General features: G+C 41.9%; 1 protein-coding gene across 4 annotated transcripts in view; it reads right to left on the reverse strand.

The window, feature by feature from the left end:
- Positions 1–20,875, reverse strand: part of USP9X (ubiquitin specific peptidase 9 X-linked) — a 125,511-nt gene extending 104,636 nt beyond the window's left edge. For all 4 annotated transcript variants that reach the window (XM_059050698.2, XM_067023978.1, XM_059050697.2 and 1 more), the window contains exon 1: positions 20,083–20,875. The gene's annotated coding sequence lies outside the window, so the exon portion shown is untranslated. The remainder of the gene's footprint in view (positions 1–20,082) is intronic.
- Positions 20,876–21,553: the final 678 nt, after the last annotated feature.

Below are 21,553 nucleotides of genomic sequence, written 5' to 3' on the forward strand. Positions count from 1 at the left end.
CCAATTGTAGGAAATTCTACATTTAAATCTTCCCTTTAAAGGTTTTTGGTTACAACACTGTGAAGCTCACTGCTATCAGCAAGAAGGTCTCTCTTTTACTGAGTCTAAAGTCTATTTCCCTTGTCACTGATACCTATATAGTTCTGCCCATAGAAACAAAAGTTAATATTCACCACTTTCGGACTTCCGTGGTGGCGCAGTGGTTGAGAGTCTGCCTGCCGATGCAGTGGATACGGGTTCGTGCCCCGGTCCGGGAGGATCCCACGTGCCGCGGAGCGGCTGGGCCTGTGAGCCATGGCCGCTGAGCCTGTGCGTCTGGAGCCTGTGCTCCGCAACGGGAGAGGCCACAGCAGTGAGAGGCCCGTATACAATCACCACTTTCTAAATTATAATCCTTCAAAATACTGAGATTTATAGTGTACACACACCCAGGTCACTTTTCAAAAGATATACTTTTATTTAAATATTCCTTTATTTACTAAATCCTTACAAAGGGTGCAAGGTCTCAATAAATTCTAGTCCCTAAACAAAGCAACCTACTCATAAAAAGCAAGTGAGCAACGTTGACTTAAAATATTAGACACAGTCACATACCAAATGTCACAGAAGCTATGCCTACTTATCAGTCTACTCTTTGTTAAAGGACAGATTGAGATAAACAACTCAGTTATTTATTAATAGCTCTTACCAATCTTTATCAAAATTAGTTAACTTTTAGAAGTTAACTATTCCAATCATGAAATGCTGATCCAACACATTGAAAAGAGAGACTTCATTTCATTTAGTCAATATTTTAAGCAAGGCAGACACATTATTGATAATTACCATTTTCAACGTGCATCCAGTAGGTACTCTTTTTGCCTGAAACTTCCACAATGAGATTGAATCACAAATGTAAAGAATTTGAAAAGGAAACCAAGAATTTGAAATTCCTTCTAGTCGCTGAGATTATCTTCACTATGTTTGAAGTTACATATTATAGTTTTTAAATAAGTCTTGAAATATAATTCACATACTATATAAAACACTCTAAGTGTACCATTCAACTGTTTTTAGTTTACTCAGAGTTGTACAGCTATCACCACAATCAATTTTAGAATATTTTCATCATCCCAAAAAGAAACCCCATACCTATCAGCAGCAATCATTCCCCCTTCCCTCCTCCCTCACCCCCAGCCCCAAGCTAATCTACTTTTTGTCTTTATAGATTTGCCTATTCTGAACACTTCATATAAATGGTATCATACAACATGGTGTCTTTTATGACTGGCTTCTTTCACTTAGCAAGACTGTTTTCAAGGCTCATCCAAATTGTACCATGTATCAGTACACTTCACTTCTCTTTATAGTTGAAAAATATTCCACTGTACAGTACACATTTTATTTAGGCATTCATTAGTTGGACATTTACATTATTCTGCAATATGATTTTATATATGTAGACTCCATTAAGAGAGATGTATGAAAAAAGCTATCCTTTCAACTCCGTATGTCTCTGTACAATTAACCCTAAAGGTTCAAAATAACACTCTGCAGTGTATCATGAAGGCTGATACTCAAATCAAAACTGAAAGCTATATGAAGTTACTGAAAATGAAAACATTAAAAACTTTAAATGTGGTACACAGGGACTTCCCTGGTGGCACAGTGGTTAAGAATCCGCCTGCCAATGCAGGGGACATGCGTTCGAGCCCTGGTCCAGGAAGATCCCACATGCCATGGAGCAACTAAGCCCCTCACAGTGAAGAGTAGCTCCCACTCACCATCGCAACTAGAGAAAGCTGGCACAGCAAGGAAGACGGGAGGGAGGGAGGGAGGGAGGGAAAGGAAATAAATAAACTTTAAAAAAAAATGTGGTATATAAAATATAAAACTAAAACATTCTAATTCAATTATGGCACCCCCCCTTTAGTATACTGAGACACTACTAAAAAAAAAAAAAAGAGGCCAGACGCCAGCAGTATTTTTGACAGATCACAAATGAAATGAGAAGCAGAAGTGCTAAAGGCAAGAGAACCTCGTTTTTAAAATGGGAGAGCTGCATGCTAAGGTCCCTTTAGCTATGTTTTATGAAAAAGCAATTAATGTCTACGTGCTGTTGGCAAATGCAAGGCAAAAGAAGGCCGAATTAATAACAAGGGGAAAATACTAACAGAACTCATTTACTCAGACATTATACAGGGTAGTGGTTAGTAAGAGTACAGAATGAAGATAAACTGCCTCAGTATGAATTCCTGTTCTGCCACTTACTAGGTGTCCAAGCTGGACAAGTTCATTAACATCCGTATCGTGCTTTCCTTACATATAAAATGAGGAAAATAGCATAGCAGCTACCTTTTCAAGATTGCTGTAAGAATATAAAGAATTTATGCATATATAATATATATAGGCACTAAGTATTAGCTATTGCTATGAGAGGTTTACAAAGTAGAATACAAGAATATCTAAGAACTAAATTAAAAACCTATAATTTACAACACAGAAGGGCAATGTGAGCACCAAGGAAAAACATCTAAATTAAACTGGAATATACGAAAATATTTAAGATGAAATCCTGCCTGGGATTTGCTTCAAAATGGACGGGGTACATAAAAAGAATAGCCATGAATTGAAGCTAGTTGATGGGAATTTATCTACATCTATGTATGTTTGATTTTTCCTTAATAAAAAGTTTGGGAAGGTGGGAAAATAAATTAGTTGAGGGTAGAAAATATCTACAAAAGCTTCTTAGAAGAACGATATCTGAGTTGCATTTTATAGAATAAAGATGAGTAGTACGCCAAGTAAATGCGTGTAGGGATGGAGCAAAAAAGGCCTAAGAAACAGTATGGAATAGCCTAATGCAGTCAATGTGACAGCAGTTCAAAATAACAAAAGACCAGCACCAATTACCAAGTAAGGTTGATGGTATGCATAACTGGGTGGCATCCATAACCTTGGTTCTCCCACCTCTGGCACTGTAATTATTTTTTGGGGGGGAGGGGGGTGCCACACTACATGTGGGATCTTAGATCTTAGTTCCCTGACCAGGGATTGAACCTGTGCCCCCTGGAGTGGAAGCATGGAGTCTTAACCACTGGACTGCCAGGGAAGTCCCTAAGTGTAAAATTTTAACAAAGAAAATTTGGCCTAGGGGCTTCCCTGGTGGCGCAATGGTAGAGAATCCGCCTGCCAATGCAGGGGACACGGGTTTGAGCCCTGGTCCGGGAAGATCCCACATGTCGCAGAGCAACTGCGCCCGTGTGCCACAACTACTGAGGCTGCACTCTAGAGCCTTCGAGCCACAACTACTGAAGCCCGTGTGCCTAGAGCCTGTGCTCCACAACAAGAGAGACCACCGCAGCGCAACGAAGAGTAACCCCCGTGGGCCAAGCGAGAGAAAGCCCACGCGCAGCAACAAAGACCCAATGCAGCCAAAAATAAATAAATAAATTTATAAATTTATACATATAAAAAAAAATTTGGCCTACACAAAAAGTTCACTGGTGGTAAAACATATGCAATCTTATTAAAACAAATCAGATATTCTTAAGGGTATTCAAGAGTTATCTCTATCCTTGCCCATCCCTTAAAGCATGTTTATATAGGTGAAATTTGGTTAAATAATTAAAGGTAGGGTAAAAAAAAAATCTATGGAAACCTGTTTATCTTGGTGACATTATAGAATACTGACTCTGCACCAGACCCTGAAAAGACAGAACAGTAAACAACACTCAGTTTCTGCCCTTAAGGAATTCACCAGTCTAGCCCCCTCAGTACCAAAGGAACAGAATAGCAAGTATATTCTTTAAAATGTATTTCATAACCGTGAATTTCACACAAAAAAAGAATGATAGCCAAGCTTGGAGACATTTGTTGGGATACATAAAAAAAGTCCTGGAGAGTGGAACGAATGTAGAATGGAATAAGCTTCTTGGTTTATATCTTTTTTGATAATGAACATATTACATTTTTTTTTTTTTTTTTTTTACCTTTTGACCCACTTCACCCATTTCTCCCACTCCACCCCCTACCTCTGTCAATCACCAATCTGTTCTCTGTATCTATGAGCTTGGGTTGGTTTGTTTAAGATTCCACATACAAGAGAGATCACATTTGTCTTTATGTCTATGAAGTCCATCCATGTTGTCGCAAATGGCAAAATTTCATTCTTTTTCACGGCCGAGTAACATATACACACATACCACAATCTCTTTATCCATTCATCTATCAATGGACACTTAGGTTGTTTTGGCTATTGTAAATAATGCTGCAGTGAACATGGGCGTGCATATGTCTTTTCAAGTTAGTGCTTTCCCTTTCTTAGGACAAATACCAGAAGTGGAATTGACATACCAGTTTCTTTGTTTGTTAAAAATTTATTTATTTAATTAATTTATTTTTGGCTGCGTTGGGTCTTCGTTGCTGCATGCGGGCTTTCTCTAGTTGCGGCAAGCGGGGGCTACTCTTTGTCGCAGTGCGCGGGCTTCTCATTGCAGTGACTTTTCTTGTTGCAGAGCACGGGCTCTAGGCACACAGGCTTCAGTAGTCGTGGCACGTGGACCCAGTAGTTGTGGCTTGCAGACTCTAGAGCACAGGCTCAGTAGTTGTGGCGCATGGGCTTAGCTGTTCCATGGCATGCGGGATCTTCCCAGACCTGGGCTCAAACCCGTGTCCCTTGCATTGGCAGGCGGATTCTTATCCACTGTGCCATCAGGGAAGCCCCATAGCTTCTATTTTTAATTTGAGGAACCTCCATACTGTTTTCCACAGTGGTCGCACCAATTTACATCCCAGCAACACTGTACAAAGGTTCCTTTTTCTCCACACCCTCACTAATACTTGTTATTTCTTGTCTTCTTTGTTTATTTCTAAAGGCCATATTTTAATTTGAAGTATTGAATCTCTCAAGTGCAAAGATCTTTCCAGATGTATTGACCAATAAGCATATGAAAAGGTTCTAACGGCATTAAACACAGGCAAATGGATATTTAAGCCACAATTAGATATTCCTAAATCTCCACCCAAATGGCTAAACTTAAAAGGACCGACAATACTAAATGCTGCTAAGGAACAATGACATCAACTACAGGGCTGACAGGATTCTAAACTAAACTACTCGGGAAATCTGTTTGGCAGCATCTACTAAAGCTAAACACACATATACCCTATAACCCAGCAATTTCACTTCTGGGTGTATACCAAAGAGACCATCAAAAGACACATACTGGACTTCCCTGGAGGTCCAGTGGTTAAGACTCCAAGCTTCCAATGCAGGAGGCACAGGTTTGAACTCTGGTCAGGGAACTAAGATCCCGCATGCCATACAGTGCAGCCAAAAAAATAATAATAATTAAATAAGACACATACTAAAACAATCATGGCAACACTTTATAATTAGTGAAAACACTGTAAACAAACTGAATGTCCACCAACAGTAGAATGTATAGACAAATAATGGTATATTTCAAATAATGACATCTTAATGAAAAAGAAGAAATTAATCAATCATGTGTTGGGCAAAAAAAGCCAGAAGCAGAGTGCATATTGTATTATTCTGTTTATATGAAATTCAAAAACAGGCATGACTAATTCATTGAAAGATATGGGTCAGAATATTGGGGGGCAGGGGGTTGGAGGAGTAGACACATAATGGAGTCTTCTAGGATTCTAGAAATGTTCTATTATGTTGATCTGAATGATAGTTATACAGATGTATACATTTATAAAATTTTATCAAGCCACATACTTAAGATTTGTGGACTTAAACTGTATGCAAGTTATACCTCAATTAAAAACCCAAACTGGGGACTTCCCTGGTGATCCAGTGGTTAAAGACTCTGTTCGAACTAAGTCGGGAAACTAAGATCCCACATTCAGCATGGCCCAGCAAAAAAAAAAAAAAAGTAAAACTGTATAATAGGTAAGCCACTCAAAAGATAATGTCAAACTTCCCTTGGGAGTCTAAGGCCCTAGTTCTCAAAGTGTGGTCCACTAAGACCCTTTCAGCAGATCCAAGAGATTATGTTTTCATAATAGTAAAACATTATTTGCCATTTTCACTGTCATTCTCTCTCAGGTATACAGTGGAGTTCTTCCAGAGGCTACATGATGTATTATATCACAACAGACTGAAGGAGGAAGAGACAAGAGAATCCACCTGTTTTTCATTAGGTCAGATACAAGATATTTACAAAAATGTAAAACAATGTCACTCTTCTCACTAACTTTTGTTTTGGAAGTTATTTTTCATAAAAGGATTATTTACATTAACTTGCAATGAGTTTTATTTTAAAATACACACATAAAAAATTTAAATGTCTGTTTTAGTTTCTAATATAGTAATAAATATCAATGGATAGACCCCCACATTAACAAAAGCTCTTTGAGGTCCTCAATAATTATAAAGAAGTCCTGAGACCAGTAAGTTTAAGAATGACTGGCCTACTGATACACAATAAAAATGATAGGCTTCTTTTGCTACTTCTCTTACAGTGATGAAAAACAAGGTTATCAACATTTTCTCTGAAACCATCTGTGCCAGACAAAACTCACTGCTACTCTATTTATCCGCATACTTTCATTCTCAATTCAGAAAAAAACAATTTCCCCTAAATATTATTTCCCCTGCAGGCCACATCACTTTTTAACAGTAGTACGTTCTTAAAGCTTAATCTAGACTTCAGATGAAAACTTAACCAAACTTTAAGCTGCTCTGCCAGCCAAGAAATTTTACCCCTGGCTACCAAGTCTGTAGTCCCTAAATTCACACTACAAGCTGTCAGGCAAACATAATTAACCCACAGGATACCAAATAAAATAAAGCCCTACACACACACACACACACACACACACACACACACACACACACACACGCGAAAAACAAGGGAAACATTCAAATTACATTATCCCTCCCTTTACTTGTCAATCCAATACTAACTCCTAAGCCTATGAACCCTTTTAAAAAACCTTTCCTATGTTCCTTTACTTCAAAATGTCTCTTCTCTAGACTCCAGTTTTTTCCACATCTTTAGAGATAGAGAGAAAACTTACCAACTTTAAAAGGAAAAACAAAGGTACCTTAGGTCATCTCTCATCCAACACCTTGGTTTTACAGGTAACTAACAACGGTTTGGGTCCTCGCTGTTAAGTGACTTAACAAAGGGCAGGATTCTAAAACTGAAACACAGCCCTTCTGACTCCAAGTTCAGTACACTTCCACTGACTATGTTATTTTCACTTCAAATATGAGCAGTTTTTAAAAACAAACAAAAAAACCCTCCAAAATAGAAGCCAATGGGATTACTCCAACTATTTAAACAGTAACATTATTCATCTATTTCTGTGTATCAGTCTATTTCAAAAGCTGTAAAATATCACCTATACAAACCATGGTGAGCCTACAGTTAATACTCAACTGGATGTCAGATTGTAATCCCCTACATGTTGGGGGAGGGGGGGTGGTTTAAAAAAAAAAAAGGCATGTGCTTTGATAATCCACTGTTTAAGTAGTGGAGCCACATTGGGAAAACAGTCATTCTATAACCCAGATTCCTTTCTCCTGATGACCTTTCAATAGATCTCAACAGACAGAAGCTCTCGGTGGGGAGAAAGAGTTGAAGGGGAAGATAATAAAGGTGTCTGGTTTTTTAGCTAAGTACAACGTTCAGTGACAGAGAAGCCAAAGTCAAATTAGCAGCACTATCCTCATACAAGTGGAGTCCCAGGTACCTCATTCCTTTACTCCATTCCCTAAACCATTTTCTCTTATCTTTCAGTGAAACCCTTACAAATACTGTCTCAATTCCCTTGCTGCCCAACTTTCCAACATGTCCACCATGATGCCATCAGAATTATTTTTCAGAAATAAACAGATCTAATTATCTCTACCTTTCACTTAAACTTGAAGGTCCATCTCATTACCCCCAAAACAAAAGTGCCCCAACGTGGCACTAAGGTCATCCCTTGTGCTCTAGCCTTACTCAAATTACCTTTCTAGTGTCATATCCCCAAATTCCCCTCCACTCCCAATATCTCCAGTGTTTCTTCTACATTCTACTACTAGCTTTTCTGTAAAAACATTACACTTTCACACTTCCATTCCTCCATTTCAAGTAGTGGTGCTCAAATACTGCCCCCAGGGCACATTTGGTAACGTCTGGAGATACTTTGTTGTCACAGCTGAGGGAGTGGTGTACTACTGGCATTACATGGGTAGAGATCAGGGAAGAACAGGAGAGCACCCCTACAACAAAGAATTATCTGGCCCAAGCTACCAACAGTGTTGAGGTTAAAATCCCTGATCTCAAGTTGCTTTCTCTGCCCAGAAGTCTCTGCTCTAATTCACAGGGCCACCAAAATAGTACACCTTTGAAAACCAACAAACCTCACTCAACACCAAACTAGAATGATTTTTGTTTTTCTCTTATTTATTTATTTTGGCCTGCCTTGGGTCTTCATTGCTGCACACGGGGTTTCTCTAGTTGCGGTGCGCGGGCTACTCACTGCGTTGGCTTCTCTTGTTGCAGAGCATGGGCTCTAGGTGCGCGGGCTTCAGTAGTTGCAGCACGTAGGCTCAGCAGCTGTGGCACATGGGCTTAGTTGCTCCGTGGCATGTGGGATCTTCCCGGACCAGGGCTCAAACCCATGTCCCCTGCACTGGCAGGAGGATTCTTAACCGCTGTGCCACCAGGGAAATCCCTCTTCATCTCTTTTACCATTCTATTTTCCACACCACTATTTAGTATAGCACTTATCACACTGTATAGACTGGCCTAACAGACGTTAGACCCTATGAGGTAAGGATTTATCTTTATATCCCCTTGTGCCAGAATAGTATAAAATGAGTTCAATTCAATCATTATAAGATAGCAGTCACCCAGTCCAAATCCTTCATTTTACAATTTCATCTAGGTTAAATAATTTGCTCACTAACTGGCAGTAGTTACAATCATAACCCAAGCCCTCAGACCGAGATTAGAGCTCTTTACTACCAACTACACTTTCTCAATCAGGCTGAGAGAGGTTCTGACCACCTACAAAGGACAGTTCAGATTTAGACACTATCAACTGAGCCTCAGGAAACTTCTCAGAGCCACCTTCCCAGAGGCTGTTTTTGAAGAAACATAAAGAAACAAAAAAAGTGGAATGCCAAGGGGCTTCCCTGGTGGCGCAGTGGTTAAGAATCCGCCTGCCAGTGAAGGGGACACGAGTTTCGAGCCCCGGTCCGGGAAGATTCCACATGCCACGGAGCAACTAAGCCCATGCGCCACAACTACCGAGCTTGCGCTCTAGAGCCTGCAAGCCCCAACTACTGAGCCCGTGTGCCGCAATTACTGAAGCCCGCGTGCCCAGAGCCCATGCTCTGCAACGAGAAGCCACCGCAATGAGGAGCCCATGCACCACAACAAAGAGTAGTGCCTGCTCACCGCAACCAGAGAAGAGCCCGCACACAGCAACGAAGACCCAATGCAGCCAAATAAATTAATTAATTAAAAAATAAAAAGTGGAATGCCAAAAGAAAAGCATGGGGGGTGGTGGTACATGCTACCAGAGTTTGGAGAAAATAACGACCACTTCCAACTGGAGAGAATCAGAAAACAGTTCATGAAGATGGCATGTGAGCTAGGTGGCACTGGCAGGCTAGCCACAAAAGGGAAACAGAGTTCCAAGAGTAAAGCCACGGGAATAGGAAAGACTGGAGCATCCACATCAACTATGGATAATTTGATTACGTGAGAGAACAAGAAATAACCTCAGAAAAGTAGACCAGAATTACATCAAAATGACCTTGTTTGGGTAGAGCTGACATGGTAAGAGTTTTCAGCAGTATTTGGGAAGAGAGCAGGAAGAGAAATGGAGGTACTCGAAGAACCTGATTTTTGTGGTTGTGTAGATGAACAGAAGCCAAAGAATCCTTCCATTAGTCTCCTTTCACTGATGTGATTCTTCTTCCCATGATGCACCGAGGATAACTAAGGTAATCCTCAAGTAGGAGTAATTCGAGATAGCTGACATATGGCTCAGAAAATGACATCCCTTGTGAGACAAGAAATACACCTACAAGCACTCCATTAGGCTTCTCCAACCCTCAGTCTAGACCCACAATCCCTCTCACCCCAGTTCAGCATGCTCCAAGTCAAAAACTCTCAAGAATTTTGGATAACTATATTGTATACTTGACATATCAACTATAGTCAATAAAAAAAGAATTTTGGATAACTGATTGATATCTATGTATGATGAACATAGTAAACAGATATATAGACAGATTAAATATAAGTAAATGAGACTCTTTGTAGTCATTTCCACAAGAGTCTAGGCAAACACTGTACATAGGCAGTACCCTTCCTTTCATACGTAATGCATTCCTGAAAATGTGATAGAAGACAAATATTTCAAAGCCAAATGATAAATTCACATGTTTCTAGGGGTTTTTCCAACTCTCAGAGTCAGAGTGAAGGAAAGTATTATAAAACCCCTAATTACACCTCACCTTTCACATACAAGCTTTATTACATACTCGCCATACTTAATTTCCTGTTTCATTCTAATTATTTCACTCACCACGGAACAAAGTCAACCAACATAACCAATGAGCACAACCTAACCCAGTAAGGTTAAAGATTCATATCCCCAATCAGTCCCGTCTCAAAGATATTAGGTTTGAGCTCCCCAGCTGATGCACTTTTGTTTTCCCACTCATTTAATAAAAGGGCAAAATACAACTGAACTTACAAATTAACACACAAGACAGTGCTGTACAAATACAGCAAAATTGCTGAAACAGAACAGTTCTCAGGCAGGCAATACCACCCTGCAATAAAAAGACACTTGCTTCATCAGCTAATGGACAGAAGTCTGAACTTGACTTAAAGAAGTGTATTAAGTGTATTTATAGCATATTAAAGTATTGATTATACAAAAATTAAATATATCACAGCTGAGGACTAACATGTCTCAAGTGGAAAAGGTACAGAAATAAGAATCAGAGCTCAAAGTTCTTGTAAGAAATCCTCCCTCTTTATATAGACACAATTATAATATACAACTCTTACCTCCTTTCCCAGTCCACAGAACGTTTTTTGGGGGGTGGGGTGGGAGGATTAGACTGGAACCACGACTCACAACAGTGAAAATAAAGATTATTGAGAAAATGAGATAGCTAAGAAAAAACAAAAACACAAAAACATTAATTCAAAAGAGTCTGGGGCCGGGACTTCCCTGGTGGTCCGGTGGTTAAGAATCCGTCTTCCAATGCAGGGGACGTGGATTTGATCCCTGGTCGGGGGACATGTTTGATCCCACATGCCACGGGGCAACTAAGCCCGCACACCACAACTAGAGAAAAGCCCTCTTGCTGCAATGAAAGATCCCCGAGTGCCGCAATGAAGACTCGACGCAGCCAAATAAATGAAAATAAATTAACTAATTAAAGCAAGAAAAGCCTGGGGCCTTTTAGTATATATGTGAACCATCCTTAAACCTCAATAGCCACCAAAGAAGAAAAGCAACAAATGCATAAAATGAAACAGGCCAAAGAACAGTTAAATTATATTCTCAATATTACTGCCACTGGCAAAGAACAGGAAGTCCCTTTAGAGATTGAAGAAACAAAGCAACAGAAGTGGGAAAGCATAGGAAGTGTATGGAGAATCCTGAGTCAAGTGAATGGAGAACAGGGGGAAAGAAAATTTTAAACGGTGGGAAAGTCGGAAAGTTATATTAAAACCAACTTCATGATGAGATTTTTGAGCAGTATTTACCAAAGCAGTATCTAAAAAAGTAACAGCGGAGTGAGGAAGGACCCCTAAACAGCGTCTTTAGGCAGGATGAACAAACGGCACACTCTGAAGTCCTAAAGAAGTGGAGGCAGAGGACATGAGGAAACATGACTTAGTAAACTGATTAACTGATAAGAACCTTTGATCTAACACACATCCAACATCTAATAATATGGTTACTTCTACATGATGGAATTATTAGGGGTGGGGTTTGTGTGTTTTGCTCTTTGCTTTTATTCCCTTATGCTACCCAAACTTTTTCTTAATCGATTACAATAATCTCATAATCCGACAGATGTTATAAAAAGTATGTAACATCTTTAGAAAGCTTTCTATCAAATAATAAATTGGTTTAAGTATTTAAAAGCAAGCTTTGGTGTTCATTTATAAAAAAGTTCATTTATACAGAACTTTATTCCCTAAGAGATCAAATTAATGAAATAGTTCGATAATGCCTCTTTCCAATTTAGCTTTCCTTTAACATGAGTATCAAACACCACTGCACTGCTTTCCAAATGGTGTTCTTTGTCCCCAGACTCTAGCTCTAAAGGGTTTGTGGAAATTAATTTTTAAACTCCCTCTAACCAGTATGTATGACAGGGACAATTGTGTTTTGCTCACCTTGTGTATCCCTGTTTCCTGGTATAATACTAGCACATAACAGGCATTTAACATGTTAATTGTTGGATTTAAAACAAAGTACAAAATAAAGATTCAAGAAAAATTAAACAAAGTGATCAGCCTGATAAAAAATAGGATATGCTGGATTTCATCTCTAAACCGGTAATTCTCCAAGGGTAGTTCCATGCTTGGGAACTTGTTAGAAATGCACATTCTTGGGCCCCATTCCATACTTAATGAATCAAACTCTGGGGGCAAGAGCCAGCAATCTGTTTTAACAAGCCCTCCAGGTTTGAGAACCACTGCTCTACACCAGGGCTGCCAAACTATGGTCACAGATTAAATCTAGCCTCCTGTTTTTGTACAGCCCACCAAATTGAGAATGGATTTCACACAGCGTCATTTACAACCAACTTGATGACAGGGAATATGAACTTTAAACCCCAAATAGGCAAAATATTTTATTATTAGCCTTCCCAATTCTCTTCTTCTCATTAGACCTAAATTACAATTAATTGTACTCAACTATCATTATATTTTGAATTTCATCAACAAAAAATTTACTAATAGCCTCGATTTTGCCTCTTAAGAACGCAAAGCCTAAAGCCTATAATATTTACAATCTGGCTCTGTACAAGAAAAAGTTTGCTGATCCCTGCTCTGAACCCTGACAGTGTTATCAAGGAGAGCAACCAAATCTTTCTACACTACCTTGATCAGGGACAAAATACTGTTAGGCAGAACATGGGTCTAATACCATATAATTTCCCTGTCCAAGTTAATCAAGTAGACTTTTTTTTTTTTTGCGGTACTCGGGCCTCTCACTGTTGTGGCCTCTCCGGTTGCAGAGCACAGGCTACGGACGCACAGGCTCAGCGGCGGTGGCTCATGGGCCCAGCCGCTCCACAGCATCTTCGCAGACCGGGGCACGAACCCGTATCCCCTGCATCGGCAGGCGGACTCTCAACCACTGCACCACCAGGGAAGTCCTAATCGAGTAGACTTATGTAGAAGTTCTAAGTAACCAGCTAAGAAAAAAGACCAGAAAAGAGAGATGTAACCAACAACCTAAACTTACAACTCTTAGTAACCACCAAAGTCAGTAGGAAGGAAATGAACATAATAGGACAGGAAAAAGGTTTCTCCTACTCCTTTTTCTCCTCCTAAATTTTCTTCTGCCCACTTCACAGGTAGGTAGGTGAAGACGGGATCCAAGACTTACCAGCTCAAAACTGTCCCAAGGAAAATAATTCCTTCAATAACGGTTGGCCAATATGGGTCTAAAGTGTTCAAACCATACATGATTGATCAGTTACAGAAAGGATAAACAGAAAGGGGCTATAATATTATGATACATCAATTTTGTACAAGCCGTTATAGATATTAGAAGTCGAACATTCCCCCACATTTTGCCTTTGAGGCAAAGTTATTGTTTACAATGTTATCGTGGGGTCTTGTTGTTGTTGTTTTGGCCGCACCGCACGGCATGTGGGATCTTAGCTACGTGACCAGGGATGGAACCCATGCCCCCTGCAGTGTAAGCGTGGAGTCTTAACCACTGGACCGCCAAGGAAATCCCAGTAAACAATGTTATTCTGTGCGCTCTGTAATACATAAAGGTAAAGGACAGAATCCCTGACCTTATTTCCCCATTATTAGGAAGAGATTTAAGTGTGAATTTTATGAGTGAGTACAAAGGTCATGGAATTCAAAGAATTTAATAATTAACCTGACTTGTTAGATATGGAAATAGCTTCACACAGAAGGTAGTCTATGTACACTATCTTAGTGAAGTTACTTCACCTCGCTGAGCCATGTTCCTCATGTGAAAAACAAGGAGTTTGATTAGATCTAAGATTCCTTCCAGGACTGCTCATCATAAAAGGATTATTAGGTCAAGTTAAGTGACTCCAAGTAATAAAGAGAATTAGGAAAAAAAAAAAAAAAAACCAAAGACGTAGGGGATTCCCTGGTGGTGCAGTGGTTGGGAGTCCGCCTGCCGATGCAGGGGACGCGGGTTCGTGCCCCGGTCCGGGAAGATCCCACATGCCGCGGAGCGGCTGGGCCCGTGAGCCATGGCTGCTGAGCCTGTGCGTCCGGAGCCTGTGCTCCTCAAGGGGAGAGGCCACAACAGTGAGAGGCCCACGTACCGCAAAAAAAAACAACCCAAAGACGTAGAGAAATCATACTAAGAAAATGATGAACTGAACATCCAACAAATAATTATTGAATGTCTATGTGCCAGGCACTTTTTAGGTGCTAGGGATATGTCAGTGACTTAGGATCTTGAGTCTGACCAGACAGATGCCACCAACCTAAAAGAATCTGGAGAACAAATTTAATCAAAGCATCTGAACAAAATAAATAAATCAAACAGAAAAACACACAAGCAGTGCAGAGGTAACTGATGGAGAATCAATACAGAAAAGGAATGGCAGGAGGAGCAGGTGACACCAGAGTATGTAGTTACTGGCCCCAAATTAAAAGCATCGTAAGTATGGCTATTTCTAAAGCCAATACTAAAAGAATCCATTTCTACTGTACTTGACATTTGGGCTCACTAGAGAAGGCTGGCGTTCATAAGGAAATTCTATTTAACTTATTTTAAAAAGATGAAAGGTAAAAGGAAAGTTCCATCAGCTTATACCAAAACTAGTATACTTCATATAACAACTTAATTCAGTCCCCTTCTATGAAGCACAATAAGGTATGACAAAATTAGAGCTAGGAAGGACTTTATAGAGACCAGCTAGTCCAATGGCCCTCACTTCATATAAAGTAAGCTTCTAGACAAGAGTAATCTCTAAGACAGTGCCTGGCACAGGGTAGATACCCAATAAATATTTGATGAAAAGGAAACTAATTCCTTAACAGATATTAATAATGTTAGTATTAGAGCTGGAACCCTAACTCTAAGATGCTCAGTAAGAGATAATAAATAAATGTGTGTGTGTATAAACTCAGAATCTCAGATCTCTTTTTCTAAAATAAATTGCAAAAAAATAACCTAGCTGCTCATCAGAATATTCTGAGTTTTTTAAATGCCCAGTTCCCACCCCAAACCTACTCAATTATAATCTCCCCAGAGTAAGACCTAAGCAAATGCATTTTGAAAAAGCTGCACAGGTGATTCTGATACACAGCTGAACTAGAAAATTACTGTTAGACAGTGACTGAAAAAAGAATTAGAAACCCACTGGCTATCAAATGCATGTAGAGCTTGAGAGTGTACCGAAGCCCAAAAGGTTAGCACAGGCACACTGAAGAATCAATTTAGGTGAGATATCTCGTCTTAATAGTATGCCTTTTCACACCTTATTCCTTAAAAGCATATTACATTGATCATTACTTTACACCCAACAGTAATAACTGAATGATAAATTCAAACTCCAATATACATAAATATCAGGCGTTTCATGACTTTTTTCCTTATGATAGACTTTATAACATAGAAAATAGGACAGTGATCATTAATTTAACAGAAAGATCTCTGACAAATCTTGTGCCACATTAAGAATGCTCATAGATTCTACATTAGCAACCACCCATATAGAATTTAGCACAACAGACCAAGGAAATTAAGTGAAACAAACACCAAATAAAGATGTTATTACTATTTCATTCATTCCATAAAATTACCAATCAATATTGCAAAAATGCAAAATAAAACCTTTCATTTTGAAAACTTTTTGTGAAAATTACACTGATTTTAAACTAAGCTAAATAAAACTCAGAATTCTCAAATTGAGATAATAAAAATTCACATGATACTAAATGTTCACTTATGGGATGACTTAAACAGATCACTGGGAGAGAAATGCCTAGATTTTGCATCTTTTAGGAATGTTAAGTTGCCTTACGTTATTTTAGTCATAAACAGACCCACCAATTAAACTATCAACCCGAACATGTTGGGAGACATGGAAGGGGAAGAACCTGTTTGCTGTGAAGTTTTAGCATCTCCCTTGGTCAATCAAGATATCTCCCAAATTGCAGACTATTACATTTTTATTAAAATTTTAATCTAAAGCCTCTCTGGTACAGGAAACAAAAGTCCCTTAAAAAAAAAAAAAAAGTAATCAGTGTCATTTCACTAACATGGCAGAGCAGTCGAAGCACCACTGGTTGAACCTGACAGACCTAAGTCCTTTATCTGTTTAATGGAAATAATATGATCCACATACAGTGATAAATGGAGTGTTTAACATAGTGCTGGCACATAATTAAGTCAACAAATGACAATTGTAGTGATAACTGAAAACAGCTGAAGAAAAAAACATCTTATTTATCCACTGGAAAGTTCAATAAGAACATGCTAACAGCAGTAACAATGGTTTTTCAACCCTGACTGCATGAGAATCACCCATAATCCTTTTATTTAAAAAATTAAAAAAAAAAACATCTTTATTGGAGTATAATTGCTTTACAGTGTTGTGTTTCTGATGTATAACAAAGTGAGTCAGCTATATGTATACATATGTCCCCATATCCCCTCTTTCTTGCGTCTCCCTCCCACCCTCCCTATCCCACCCCTCTAGGTGGTCACAAAGCACCGAGCTGATCTCCCTGTGCTATGCAGCTGCTTCCCACTAGCTATTTTACATTTGGTAGTGTATATATGTCTACGCTACTCTCTTACTTCGTCCCAGCTTACCCTTCCCCCTTCCCGTGTCCTCAAGTCCACTCTCTATGTCTGCGTCTTTCTTCCTGTCCTGCCCCTAGGTTCGTCAGAGCCATTTTTTTTTAGATTCATATGTGTTAGCATACGGTATTTTTCTCTTTCTGACTTACTTCACTCTGTATGACAGACTCTAGGTCCATCCACCTCACTTCAAGTAACTCAATTTCGTTTCTTTTTATGGCTGAGTAATATTCCATTGTATGTATGTGCCACATCTTTATCCATTCATCTGTCAATGGACACTTAGGTTGCTTCCATGTCCTGGCTACTGTAAATAGTGCTGCAATGAACACTGTGGTACATAACTCTCATAATCTTTTAAAATACACCACTGCCCAGGGTCCATACCAGACCAATTAATAAGTCTCTCTGGGAATGGGACCCAGGCATCAGTATATATTTTTTTTAACGCCCACCCCTGCCCAGTGATTCTAATGTGCAGTCAGGGTTGAGGTCCAACACATTAACCCTTTTGCAAATATTAACGTTAGACTCTGTTAAAATTAGAAAAGAATTTAGCAATAAATACGATACCTTGCAAAGATACAAATCCTCAAAGAACTAAATGGAAACTAAAACCCTGTTATCCAATTTTTGGGGAAAAAAATTTCAAGATTCAGAAAACATACCACCAATACGGGAAATATAACCTGATTTAAACAAAGTTTGGTTCAATATTAAAATTCTGAAACTTAAGTACAAAAACAATGTTTTAAAATTGACCTTATGAAACAAAAAATAAGCTAAAAGAATGCTTGCTGTGTCCAACTAATCAAGAACTTGATGACTAGCAAATTCATGAGAAACATCCATTTTCAAAAACTAAGCAGCATTATTAATATCACATCAGAAAAATTATCTTTCAGGAGACATTCATAAGATCTCTCGTCTTCTTGAGATGTCAGAAAATTTATTTCAAGAGCCTGGAAGAAAAAAGATCCAAAGTAAATCCTACTTAAGCATTCCACTGATAAAACAAGAAAACTATGGAACACCAAGAGATTCCAATAATTTGGTGAAAGGTAAAATCTGCCCTTCAAAGCTACTTTCTAAGGAATTTAGATTCTCACATGTATGGTTCTGGTGTTATTTAATCCCTCCAGAAATTTTCCCTCTCAGAAACTACCAAGGTCAGCAAATAAAAGGAGGAAAAGGCATGAGAACATTAAAATAACGTTAAGAATTGCAAAATAAGTGTTCATGCAAAAAATATACAAAAAAGGCAGAAAAAAATACATATAATCAAAGTCTTACTTTTAAATGAGAGAAAACAAAACATAACATGCTATCAGAAACATTTTGAGTTTGCCCTTGGTACACTAACCTCAAATACTTCTGGTTTTCACTCAAATCGAAACACTGTTACAAGTATGACAAAGCACATGGGTTATAAAATTGAGAAAACAAATGTTGACATCTGTGTATATTTAACACGTAAATCTTTCAGAACTAGGAAGGCATTTGCTGAAACCAAAATGGCAGCCCACTGAATCAGTAGACCAATGAGATCTAAAAGAGTTTGTAGTCTCTATTTTTAAGTTCAAGTATACGTATTAAAAAAGCCAAGCTAGTCACGGTTAACGAGTCCTTACCATATAATCACTAAGAATAGATAATGAGCTCCAAGAGAGGTTAACTATCTGCTGAAAAGCTTCCTAATCTAAAGACCCCCGAATTCTTCCTCAAAAGTTAAGGTTTACAAACGTTATATAGACTTGGGGAGACTCATGCGTTTCCATGAAACTCATGGGTTTCATGGGGACTCATGGCTACAAATATATTTCCCTCCCCTCAAAATAAGGCTTGAAAATTTAACCTAGAACTCGCTCAGTTAAATTCAAAGACTGTCTGAAGAAATTACACACACCTGTAAACTGCACGACGGAAAATCCAATTAACGTTGTAACTATGGGCCTTGAAAAAAAAATAACAAGCTTAATTTAAGCAGCTTCAGTTGAAGATCTTAAAAATCACCGTGTAAGTTCCAGTCACCCCCAAAATCCATACAAATATTGCAAAACACGTATACACCTGCTCCATAACTCTTTAACTTAATATCTCACAATGAATGAAAAATAAACCGTTTCTCAAACCCGAAGCGTCACATCACAAGAATCTGAAGGTTTTATCATTAGCAAACTTGTACATGCTAATATTCTTTGCAGAAACAGTTAAAAATAGAAAGGTGGTCGGTCCAAGCTCGCTTGGACGCGATTTCTGCCTCAAAACATCTTTCGCGGCTTTGGCCCTCCGTAAATAAAAGAGGGCGAAGGAAGTGGAGGAGGCCGATAACCCGGCTCCGGCTCCCAGACCACAGGGCCGAAGTGAAGCTGCGGGTTATCGCAGGAGGGCGGGGGGAGGCGGACAAGTCGTGGGGCCCGATAGCCAGGCGTAGCCGAGGCCTAGCTCTACGGCTCCAAATCACTCCACCTCAGTAATGGCGTTTGGTGTCAAGTGGAACGAGACCGGGAAGGAAACCGGCCGCGAGCCCGCCGAGCGCCGGGCTGCAAACCCCGGGACCTGGGGGCGACGAGCCCCCGGCGCCGACCCGGCCCCGGGCTGCGGATGCGGGGGCTGCACGCCGCGCCCGGAGACTCCATCCTCCGACTCGGCCCCAGACAGGACGGGAAGGGGGAGGAGGAGGAGGGGGAGGAGGAGGAGGAGGAGGAGGAGGAGGAGGAGGAGGAGGAGGAGGAGGAGGAGGAGGAGGAGGAGGAGGAGGAGGGACGGAGCCGTCAGCCATTTTCCCTTACAGTCCAAAACACACAGACACGCTCCCAGGACGCCGGCTGGGCATGGAACGGAGCCCCGCGCCCCGACCCGCGCCGCTCGCGCCCGCGCCGCTCGCGCCCGCCCCGCCCGGGGCCCAGGCGGGAGAGCCGGGAAGCCCCCAGCCCGGCCCGCGGCCGCCGCGGGAGGAACCGCGCGCACGCACACCCCCCTCGCCCTCTTCCCCTCCCCTCGATCCAGCTGTTGGCCCTGGAAAAGCGCGTAGTCCCGGCGTGGCTAGCTACTCACCGCACGACACAGGCGTCTTCTCTTCAGAAGCAGGATACACGGAAGCGGCAGCAAGGCTCAGTCCCGGGACAAGGCCGACCGTGGGTGCATCCCAGGCCCAAGGGTGACGGGCAACAAAGTGTGTCGAGAGGCTGCAGGCGTAGGGACCAGGGGGCTGCACAGCGACGCCGGAATTCGCTGCTCGCCGCGCCCGCCCTGCAGCAGCTGTGGCCGCGGCCGCCTCCTCCTCCTCCTCAGCCGGCGGCGGCCCTCTTCCCCCTTCTCGCCTCGGGCTGGGGCTCTCTCTGAGCGCAGACGGGCTCCGGGCGGTGCGTTTCTCCTGCGTCACCTCCTCCTGCTCCTCCTCCCGCAGTGGCGGCTTCACCTTCCACTGGTCGCTGCCTCTGTCCCCGCTCCGGGCCTGGTCGCTTTGCGGCGGCTTGCTCCTCGCTCCCGGCGCCGAGCAAAGCACCGGGCGCTGAGGCGGCCGCCTCCCGCAAGGCCTGTGATCTGAACGAGGCGGGGAGGGGCTCCGCGCGGCAGAGGCCCGAACGGGCCGGGTGCGGGGAGGTTGCGGCTCCGGCGACGGCGGAGACTAGCTTCCGCAGCCGCGATTGCCCGTCCTCTTCAATATGGCGGATCCGGCAAACCAAAAAAAAAAAAAAAAAAAAAAAAAAAACCGCTCGGCCAGTGGCGGCGGCGGTAGCGGTAGCAGCAGCAGTGGCGGCGGTGGAGGCAGCAGCGAGACAGCGCAGACTCCCACCAGCCCCAACACCGCCCAAGGCCCTGAGGTTCCCCGCCCCCGTCGAGCCCCGCCCCGCACGAGCCCCGCCCCTCAGCCCTCCTCCTCCTTCTCCACCCCACCCCCCTTCTCCCTGAACTGCTCCTTATGCTCCCGCTGGTCCCCCTCCACCCGGGGCCGTCTTACGCCAGGGAAGAGTGGAGCGTGCGTCCGGGAAATCCGGGCCAGGCGTGAGACGCTTGGAATTCGGGGAGCTGGGGTGGGGGAGGGGACGAAAATGCGGTGAAGATTTTTCAAGCAGTACTGCTTCTTTCGGCCGGCCCCTCCATAGTCGCACTACGGCCAGGAACTGTGTTCCATACCCCTCGCCTCTGGAGCAATGTGAGGGCAGAGGCGGCACCAGGACGGGCAGAAGTGGGGGAGGGGAGGCCCGAAAGGATCTGGCACACCACGCCGGGGAAGGAGCTGGGAGGTCGGGATTGGCAGGTTGCGTGGCCAGGACAGAGTTAATCGCGCGAGCCACTGTTGCGTCGCTGTTTGACTTGGGCTGCTTGTTTTTGTTCCATTGTGATCCGAGGCCCCGCCGCCGAGTGCCCGGATGATGACGTCACCAGCCTCCCCTTTTTCCGGGATTGTGGGGGGAGGGGTATCGGAGCTCGAGGCCACGCGCTGGGCGGTCGCACCCGCGTGACTGGGGGTCCCGGTGGCAGAGCTGACCCTTGTTACGTGTCCTGTGACCCGGCCAGGCCC

Source organism: Kogia breviceps, chromosome X (assembly GCF_026419965.1).
Source record: "Kogia breviceps isolate mKogBre1 chromosome X, mKogBre1 haplotype 1, whole genome shotgun sequence".
NCBI lineage: Eukaryota > Metazoa > Chordata > Mammalia > Artiodactyla > Physeteridae > Kogia > Kogia breviceps.